We start from the raw sequence: 10116 nt of genomic DNA on the forward strand, positions 1-10116 counted from the left end.
GCACAGCACACACACACACTGCTACGGACACACTCACACACAAACTGCAGCCACAAAGAAACTGCAGACAGCCCCTTACTTATTTGCTTTGCAGACACCCTCCCCCCAATTCAACTGAATCTGCTCAGAAAATCTCAGTCAGCTCGGGATGGGGAGGAGTCAACCCGTGGCTGATACGTCCTGACCAATCCCCTGCCCTGTCTCAGAGCTGTTACTTCAATCAGACGAATCCCCTGCCCTGTCTCAGCTGTTCTGAAAGCTGATTGGCTGGAAATAAACACATTGAAAACGACACATTCTGCTGCTTAAATTCCGGGCTTTACTGATTGGATAATGCCCGGAATTTTAACCAATCAGAGAGCAGGGTTTTCAATAATGCCCTGAATTTTACTGCTTTAGCCTATAATTAATAATAATTAAATCAACTTCTTGTGTTTATTCACTTTACCAGGTTCAATGGTGTGCTATACCAGATTGTTGTGTCCCTTATTAAGACACGTTACAGAATTAGATACAAATGACAAAGGGGTTCTGGCTGGTTTATCCCACGATATTAGCATAGTATAAATGGTGTACAATCTGAACTCGAAATCGGTTGCACCTGCTGAAATGCTTAAACCTTGGCTGATTTAAAAAACAATAGATGACCTAGTATAGCCATAAAGGAATAGTCTGGGCCTGTAGAAAGATTTCAGTAGCCGCATTTCTTCACCGCTCTTTAAAGCAACAATCGGCAATATTTTTCTGGTTTTTTTTTAAACATAGGATTGGAGCAGGAGGTCTTTGGAGCTGAACCCCATTCATTTCAGTTCCTGGGCCCCCTACTTCCAGAGATACTTTACTCCATAGAGAGTGCCGGTAGCTGCACTGTTCGAAGAGCAGGGTCCACATAATGGCAGAGTTTCAAAGCTCCCATGCCCTGCGGGCCAATAGGAAGCTGTGATGTCATCAGTCTCTGCTTCCTATTGGCCCGTGTTACGTGGGAGCTTTAAATTTTTATGAGATACCAGCACCTCCCTTTGGAGGTTTGCATCTTAGGAAGCAGGGGGTACCTGAAGCTGAAATGTATGGGGTTCAGCTTCGGAGACGCCCTACTTGAAACCTATGTTAAAAAAATAAAATAATTATAAACGCACATGACGTGCTCCTTTAACATACAAAGGTAGCAGGCTTCAGTGTTCCCCCAAACACCCCAACATATCCATAGGATTTAATGGTACTGTAGCAGCAGAATACTGTAGTATGTCCAGGCATACCGTACCTCAAAGAAGGGACCAGTTAGGACAACTAGATCTATATAACATTCTAAGAACTTCCACTTGGCAGTAAAACACCACGATAGTGTACAACACAAAGGGTAGAAGCACAATCAAGAAACAACTGAAAATACAGATGTAAAATTTCAATTTTACACTTAAAAACAAAAAATAAAATTTGTACAGAGAACAATTGGATAGAATAACCAACAGGACGAAGGACACGTTGTTCATAAGAAACGTCAACTGTACATGTTCACTAATGTAAATATACTCATAGGACTTTTGCTGTATGTGGAACTCCAATAATTTGTATTTCTTAGGTAGATTCTTAATATTAAAATTGAGTAGAATGGAGTTAGGGCTGCCACCAAGTGTTACATAACAGGCCCAACCAATGTGTCGTTTTACATCAGAGCTGATAACCAACCTAAACTGGCTGCAGCTTCCCTTTTGATGTTTATGATGGTTTCAAGGGTAATATTTCTGCCATACCATTGTAAAAAAAAACTGTACTCGTTGAACCTGACGGAGTCACGGTGGGTCAGAGGGCAACTTTAGTTTGCATACCAATGAAAATCTGTAATCTGTTTTAAATTCATTTTGCATGACCTGCAATACCACCTAGAAATGTGAAAATGTGAAAATGCAGCGCTTTTGCTAATAAAGGATTCTGAATCTCATGCAGTCTCATTTATCAGGGGCCAGTTCATCATATAAGTAAAAATGTAATGTAATTTACGTCAGTTTTGTGTTCATTTCTATAGTAAATGCACATAGTTTTTTTGGTATAATAAATATATATTTTAAAGATGCATGTTTCAACAAATGTCAACGCAATTAAAAACAACCAAAATGACATGCAGCACAGATTTCTTCTTTTCTATGTTGTAGTCATTTATCAATGACCCCATTGAATTCCTTCAGCAGCAAAGTAGTTAACATACATTGGAGCGGTGTCATTATTTCAGTTGGAGTGATTGATAGCATTTATTTAAGAAAAAGAGTTTTCAATGACTACACTACAGTAGTTTGTCACATCTCTGTTGTTTTCTCATCTGGATGCGCTTGTTTTCATTGGAGTTCTAGTTTACCTCTGAAATAAATAAGCATTCTTAGAGGTCTACTGAGAAAACATACAAAGAATGACATTAGCAAAAAAATATAATGAGAATGATGTGTTGACTTTAGATACTGTATGTCTGTATCAAGCATATACATTGTGTACGTGTTCTCTAGCGTTTGCTTTCCATTAGACAAAAGTAATTAGTAGCCATATTGGTTCGTGTATGAAAACGAAATAGAAGCATTTAAAAAAAAAAAAAGGGAACAACAATTGTATATACAATACTGTAAATGTTTTGTAAACCTCACACTTCGGTTTATTAACGTTCTTATTTACATGCAAGGGAAGCGATATCGTAAACACTAAGCTTTTCATGTATGACCACCATATTTGTACAATCAATCGGGCTTTATTGGCAGCCACAAACGTGGATAGAATGCAATGTTGTATCTCTTATTAATATGGACCTATTATTGATGTTAAATTATTTTATTTACACATGAAGCAATGAACACTCAGATTAACAACTATAATGAGATTTATCAATATGGTACAGCCTCCTAGTGCAGAGGCTTAACATCTATACACACTACCTTTCCACCTCTCACAGAACACATGTAGGTCACTTACATTTTAGCATTAAGATCCCAGGGTGCCAGCTGACTGCGTCAGGATGGAAATACTGTACATATCATGTTTTCATTTAATATGATATTTATTCCCAAAGCAATTATGTTTCTAATATATTTATGACATCCTTAGAACCTAGCAGTAAGAATCCAAACATCAAATGTTTCTGGGCACCCAGATTGATAGATAAAGAGCAAGGTACGTAAAATGTAACATATGTACACTGTGGCTGAAGTGTGGTGGTGTGAAGGGGGACTAGGTACAATATTGTTGTTAATATCACATATGGGCTGCTTGTTGAGCAAGGAGAGGGGGAATGGGAGTAGGATTCTGGCTTTTTGAGTTGGGGGGGGGTATATCTAGGTAGTTCACTGAATAATGGGGGTGGGTGTTGGCCTGCTTGTTGATCAGGTGTTCAGGGGTCTGGGCTACTTGTTTAGTAGGAAGGGGGTTCTGAGCTGCTTGATACAATCAGATACAACCTTACATAAAACAGGTAGAACTGCAGACTACAAGGAAAAACAAAACCAAAGGCAGTACACAAAAGAGCTTCTAAGGAGACACACATGAATGTTACAGTGCCATCTAGCATACAGAATATCCCTTCCCCCTTAGCCAATGCAATTGTCCATCCATTTTGGGTGCATTCTTCTACAGTGATGCTTGGTGGGAAGGAGTTTCCTGCATCTGTTCGTCAGCTTCTTGTTTTTGAGTGAAGAAATACAGGGAGGATAAATAAGTAGGTGTTCAGAGCCTGTTTCCTCTTTTTTTGTAAGTCTTCAAATATGTCTAGGTTGAGATGTCAAGGCATGTGTTGTGAGGGTATCCTATAAGCAGCTGAGCTGGAATGACACCAGTAGTTGGGTGCAGTGTCACATTTTGAGCAAGGAGAAATCTGTCAAACCTTGTTGGCTACTGTCCCTCTCTTATCCTTCTTTTAGCAACTTTAGTCATCTGCACCATCCATTCAGACTGCCCATTTGCTTAGAGATTGGAGTAATGGTTAGGGTTTTATTTGCCCAAACTCTTGAATTCTTCAGAAGCACTGAAAAAGCAGTTCCATTATCCGACACAAGTACAGCTGAAGCCCATGAGATGTAAACAGCTGCCGAGGAGCAGTCATTATTGCAGCAAATGTTTGTGATAAAATTAAGATCCCCTCAAGCCATTTGCAGTCCATGACTATTATGAAATTCTTCCCTTGAAATATATAGGCAAAGTCAATATGAAGTCTGGACCTAGGCATCTTAGTAACTTCACACCAAAACATTGGGGCATTTGGTGGGTTGCGTAGAGTAATTTTGCATGCATTTCACAAATTCACTCATTTATTCTTACTATGCATTCAGTAATCCCCCTGTGTGGATATCAAGGTTCTTGAGTAATACGGCACCTCTACAAGAATACTCTAATTACATCATCATTAAGGCTTGCAAAAGGGGTTTCTCCTACTTTGTATCATATTGTATTATAGAAAGGATACTGGATCTTCATTCATTCCAGTTGCTCCTTTCTTTTATAGTGAATCCCACATTTTTTTGGAGCCCCAGTTCTCCCTATTTTAGGGAACACCACTGTCTATGTAGTATGTCTCCACTTTTAATTGAAAAATTATTATGTAGAAGAATAGAGATGGACTTGTGTTCAAAAGTGAGATTTATTTGCAAACAATCAATGTTTCGGGCCCATCTTTAATGTTTTTCGCTTTCAATTGAGACCCCTGACACTGAGTCAACTTCCATTTTGCGCACTCAATCATTGTTAAGTACAGTTGTGATCGTTTTTGAACCTTCCGACTCCTTGGCGTGGATGTTCTGAATATGGTAGAGCAATTCTGTTCTTATGTTGAGTGTTTTTGATCTGTGGACATATATGGCCCTTTTATCTGCAGTACATTTTCCGTGCCTGTAATTCCATACAAATAAAAATTACAATAACATTAAATTGTCAGAAATTGCAATAATGGAGTACTTCCCGTATTGGAGTAGCTAGATCTTTCTCATGGATGAAAATATACTGAATAGGTGTCACGGATGTTCCTGGTGGGTCTTGTACCCTGGTCTTCACACTCCCAGGGCACTGGGAGGCACACTGTTGGCAGACAGGCAAAACTCCAGATTGGGAGTGTTCTTTATGCCCTTGTATTGACTACCGGGAGTGGAACAACATCACAATTCAAAATAGATACCCACTAACTTTAATCCAAGACCTTCTGGAATGGCTAAGATCTGCAAAGATCTTTACAAAGCTTGATCTCCCGGGGGTTTACAATTTAATTTGTATCCGACCAGGGAATAAATGGAAAACTGCCTTCCAATCCTGCTATAGACATAATGAATACTTGATCATGATTTTTGGCCTCTGCAACACTCCTGACACTTTTCAGCATTTTATCAATGATGCTCTGATATCTTGTTGACTAGTTTGTGGTTGCTTATCTTGATGATATTCTGATTTTCTCAGATAATCTTTAGGATCATAAAACACATATGCGAGTTGTCCTGGAACATCTCAGCAAACATCAATTATATAATTAGGCAAATGTGAGTTTGAAAAGACCTGTATGCAATTTCTTGGTTATATCATCTCCCTTGAAGGGTTGAGTATGGATTCTAGTAAGATTCAGGCATTGTGAAATTGACAATTTCAAACAATGAGAAAGATGTTAAGCAGTTTATTAGCTTTGCCTATTTCTATAGACGCTTCATTAAAAATGTCTATGTTCTAATTGCTTCTCTTACCCAACTCACCCGAAAATATGTTCCTTTTGAGTGGTCACCAGATGCTGATTCAACATTTGAGAGACTGAACTCTCCCTTTACTTCTGCTCCTGTTCCCATTTATCCGAAACTTGAACTGCCATTCATTGGGGAGATTGATGCTTCCAACTCTGCCATTTCTTCTCAAGCAATTTTTCACTCTTTCACTCTTATGCATTTTAATCTTATCAAATGTCATCAGTGAAGAACTATGACGTTGGGAACAAGGAACTCTTGGCCTTTAAGTCCACTTTTTCTGATTGGAGACATCTCTTAGAAGGAGACACTCCCCCAGTTACCATCCTTATTGACCATCAGAAGTCATAGTTTATTTGATCAGCATAAAGACCGCCTGCCCGAGAAGGTCGTGGGCTCTATTCTTTTCACAATTCAATTTCCTGATTTCTTACCTTCCCAGTTCTAAGAATGGTGAAGCAGATGTTCTATCCAGGTTGCCTTTTAATTCTTCTTCATGTTCTGAACGTGAAGAAACCACTCTGCCTAAGAAACATTTCCTCTGTGTCACCTTTTTTCTGATCTTCTCTCATGTATTGAGAGCCTATTCTGACTAACCATTCCTACACAATCCCCCGCAGGATGTCCATTTAGTCCTGCATAGAGGCTCTGGATCTTCCAAAACGGCTGGTTTGTTCCAGAATGCATAATATTTGATCTTCCAAAACAGCCTGTTTGTTCCAGAATGCACAAGACTGCAGATTCTACAGTTTATGCATGATTCTAAAATTGCCGACCATCTGAGTATTCACAAAACACATGAAACACATGTTTGCTCTTTTTGGTAGCCCAAATTTCAACAAGATGTCCATAAATGTGTGCTATCCTGTGAGACCTGTGCCAAAAACAAGCCCCTCGTACTTCCCCTCTGGGTTTATCACAGCCACTGCCAGTACCAACATGTCCATGGGGATCCGGCTCAATGAACTTCATAGTGGAATTGCCTCCATCCAGAGAGAACGATACCATCTTGGTAGTGGTAGATTATCTCACTAAGATGAGTCACTTCATCGCCGCCAGGAGTCTTCCTACAGCGGACAAGACTGACGATTTGGTAACTGAGGGAATCTACCACCTTCATGGTATATGGGATGGAATTGTATCTGGCAGGGGAGTACAGTTCACTTCCAGATTTTGGAGAAGGTTTTGTTCTACCCCTGAAATCAGCCTGAATTCGTCCTCTGCTTTCCATCCAGATTCTAATGGCCAGACAGTATGGACTAATAAAACTCATGAGCAGGACCTGCACTGTTTTTTCAGATACCTCCAAGATGACTGCATTGGGTTTTTACCCATTAGAGTTTGTGCACACCAAACATAGCTCGATTCAGCAGAGTCCACACTTTGCCAATTATGGCGTACATCCGACTTTCTCAGATTTCCTTTCTTCCATTCATATTGTCTCAGAAAGACTTTCTTCTTTGCAGAAGATTCTAGAAACTTTAAAAGAAACTCTTCAGAAGTCTCTGGAACTAAATAAGAAGACTAGTGGCCAGCACCGCAGATCAACCCGTTTTTCATGTTGGAGATAAAGTCTGGTTCTCCACCAATAATCTGCATTTGAAGTTTCCCACCATCACGCCTTGCCAGAAATATATCGGTCCCTTCCAGATCTGTACTCTTATCAACCCTTTAATTTCATCTGGAACTCCGTGACTCCATGGAAATACATCTTGTTTTCTATGCCTCTATATTAAAACCTTTCCAGGAGAATCCTTTTGCTAGGCACGTTCTTCCGCCACCAGACCCTGTCCAGGTTGACAGCAAGGAAGGTTTTGTGGTGGAAAAGATCCTGGTTGCCAAAATTTAAAGAGGAAAAATTCAGTACCTGGTAGAGTGGATGGGTTACAGTCCCGAAGAAAGATCCTGAGAGCTAGAGGCGAATGTCCATACTGTATGGTTAATCAGAATTTTCCACTAAAGATATCTTCCAAGCCAGGTAAAATCATCCAGAGGACACCCCTTGAGCAATGAGAGGAAGTGGCCTCATTCACCCTGAACTAAGATGGGGACTGTTAAACTGGCTACACCTGTCCTAGGCCTTTATAAGGCATCATTTTACAACCAGCCAGTGCCCAAGCAAGGTGTTTGTTCCCTTGGAGTCCTTGTTTGTTCCTATTCCTTTCCAAAAAGCTTTCATCTCCACCTGTAACTCCAACTATGATCCTTTGTCACCTGCCTTGATCCTGGCCTGTGATCCTAACTATGATTCTTTGCTGCTAGCCTCGACCTATGCCTTGACTTTGATCCTTTGCCGCCAGTAATGACCTCTACCTGTGACCCCGACTTTGATCCTTTGCCGCCTGCCTTCGATATCCTCTATCATGACAGTCCTGAGGCCTGTGGTCAGTCTCCACATCCTACTTCAGATGGTCTGAGATGAGGACCGTCAGAATTTGAACTGTTAGGGCCAGATTTATCAAGCATCAGTACAAGCTAGCACACCTGATCTGGCATTACCTCCCATTGATATGAATGGCAGTTAACAACTACCCATTGAGACCAGGTCAGAGAATAGACTAGGTTCTTACCTATGTTTAATTTCTTTAACAAATCTCTTATGCATCAGGGGGTACTTTTTGAAAGGTAAAGGTTTGACTTTTGTCTCCATGGCTAAGACTGATAGCTTATAATATGTTGTAAACAATTTCGATTTGAGAAATAACCTAAATTCTTGTTTTCCTCCTTTATTATGCAGACCACAGCTCAGAATAACCCACTGTATGCTACAGGAAAACTATCCCTTAATACCTTATCCACAACCATATTATTACTACCTAAAAGGCATCTAGTTACAGACTTTGAGATTTCAACGCTACACTTATAAACCAGACAAAGATTACAAACACATTACAAATGGCTTGGCTCTGTCGTTGAATAGATTGGAGCATGTTTCACTACCTAAATATCTGCCTGTAAAATGTTGTTTTACTGACTGCCCAAAATTGAGAAAATGTTTAAAAAAAACATATTTTGTACATTGTTCTTGGTTAGGGAATTATTTGTCACTTTCCAGAAGTACATTGCTGCTAAGTCTCTTGGTATAATAATGCTATGAGCTACTGGACATTTGCAGAACAGATTACACGTAATTCATTGGGATGGGTTTTTCTGGGTTTAATGTTCTATTTTCTATAAATGTTGATAAACAGTTGAACATTCTTTATTCTTATTTGAGATGCAATAGGATTATACCTATAGAGAGATTTATGCAATTCCAATTATAAATCCTTTTGCCAGTGGAGAGGAACACTCCATGTTGATAGAATATTTTTTTATCGCTCAAGCAGTGGAGGGATTCTCCCGGTTCGCACCGGTTCAGGTAAACCTGTTCCTAAAATGTTCATAGTTCGCAGAACCGGTGCGACCAGCCCTACCTTCCCTCCTGAAGACCTCCGTTCTGTGTGCTGCACAGCCTAGCTGTGCGAGGACCCCATGGGGAAAAAACTCAGCCATCAATCTGACTCTCTTACCTTCACAGTGCTGCGACAGGGGGGAGTATTGAAGCCAATTGCCCAGCTTTGCAAGTGCTGTGGAGGGGAACCCTGGCGTCACTCCATACAGCTGACAGAAAAAAACTTTGGGACATTTGTATTTGCACTGGTGGCACTTAGGGACATTTGTATTGCATTGGTCCCCCGTGGTCTCTCTCCCGCTCCCCTGGACTCTCCCCCCCCTGGTCTCTCTTCCCCCTCCCTGGTCTCTCTATCCCCTTGGTCTCTACCCCACCCCCCAGTCTCTCTCCCACCCACCCCCCTGCGCAGTCCTGTTCAATTTTTGTTACAAGTATCCATGAAATCAGTGTGTGCAAAAATGTATTGAATTGTATTGGTTTCCTCTAGTCTCTCTCCCCCACCCTGGTCTCTCTTCCCCCCATGGTCTCTCTTCTCCCCCACGCTGTTCAACTTTTCAACTGAATATTTTACAAAGTAATTGTTGTAGTACCCTGTTCCAAGGATTGTGTCACGGGAGACTCCTGTGGCGGGTAGGATCTCGGTGGCCAGAACAGCACGAGCGTAGTAGGGGTCACAAGCAGGGGTCCAAGGCAGGCGGCAGACAGCACAGTCAGGAAACAAGCAGAGGTCCGAGGCAGGCGGCAGGTAGCGACGTCAGGTAACAAGCAGAGGTCCGAGGCAGGCGGCAGGTAGCGAAGTCAGGTAACAAGCAGAGGTCAGCAACGAGGAGACTGGAACAGGACAGGGGAGCAAGGACAGGTCTGTGGGCAGGGACTGAGAACAGGAACAAATAGGGACAAGCCAGATTACCAGCAAGGGCTTTTACTGTGAACAGACTTCTATGGTACAGGTACAAAAAACAGATCAGGATAACAGAAGCATGTGCATCAGGAATCTGACTTCAAGCAAAGGCAAAAGCAACAGACAGGAAGCAA

This window comes from Ascaphus truei, chromosome 3 (assembly GCF_040206685.1).
Source record: "Ascaphus truei isolate aAscTru1 chromosome 3, aAscTru1.hap1, whole genome shotgun sequence".
NCBI classification, from domain to species: Eukaryota; Metazoa; Chordata; class Amphibia; order Anura; family Ascaphidae; genus Ascaphus; species Ascaphus truei.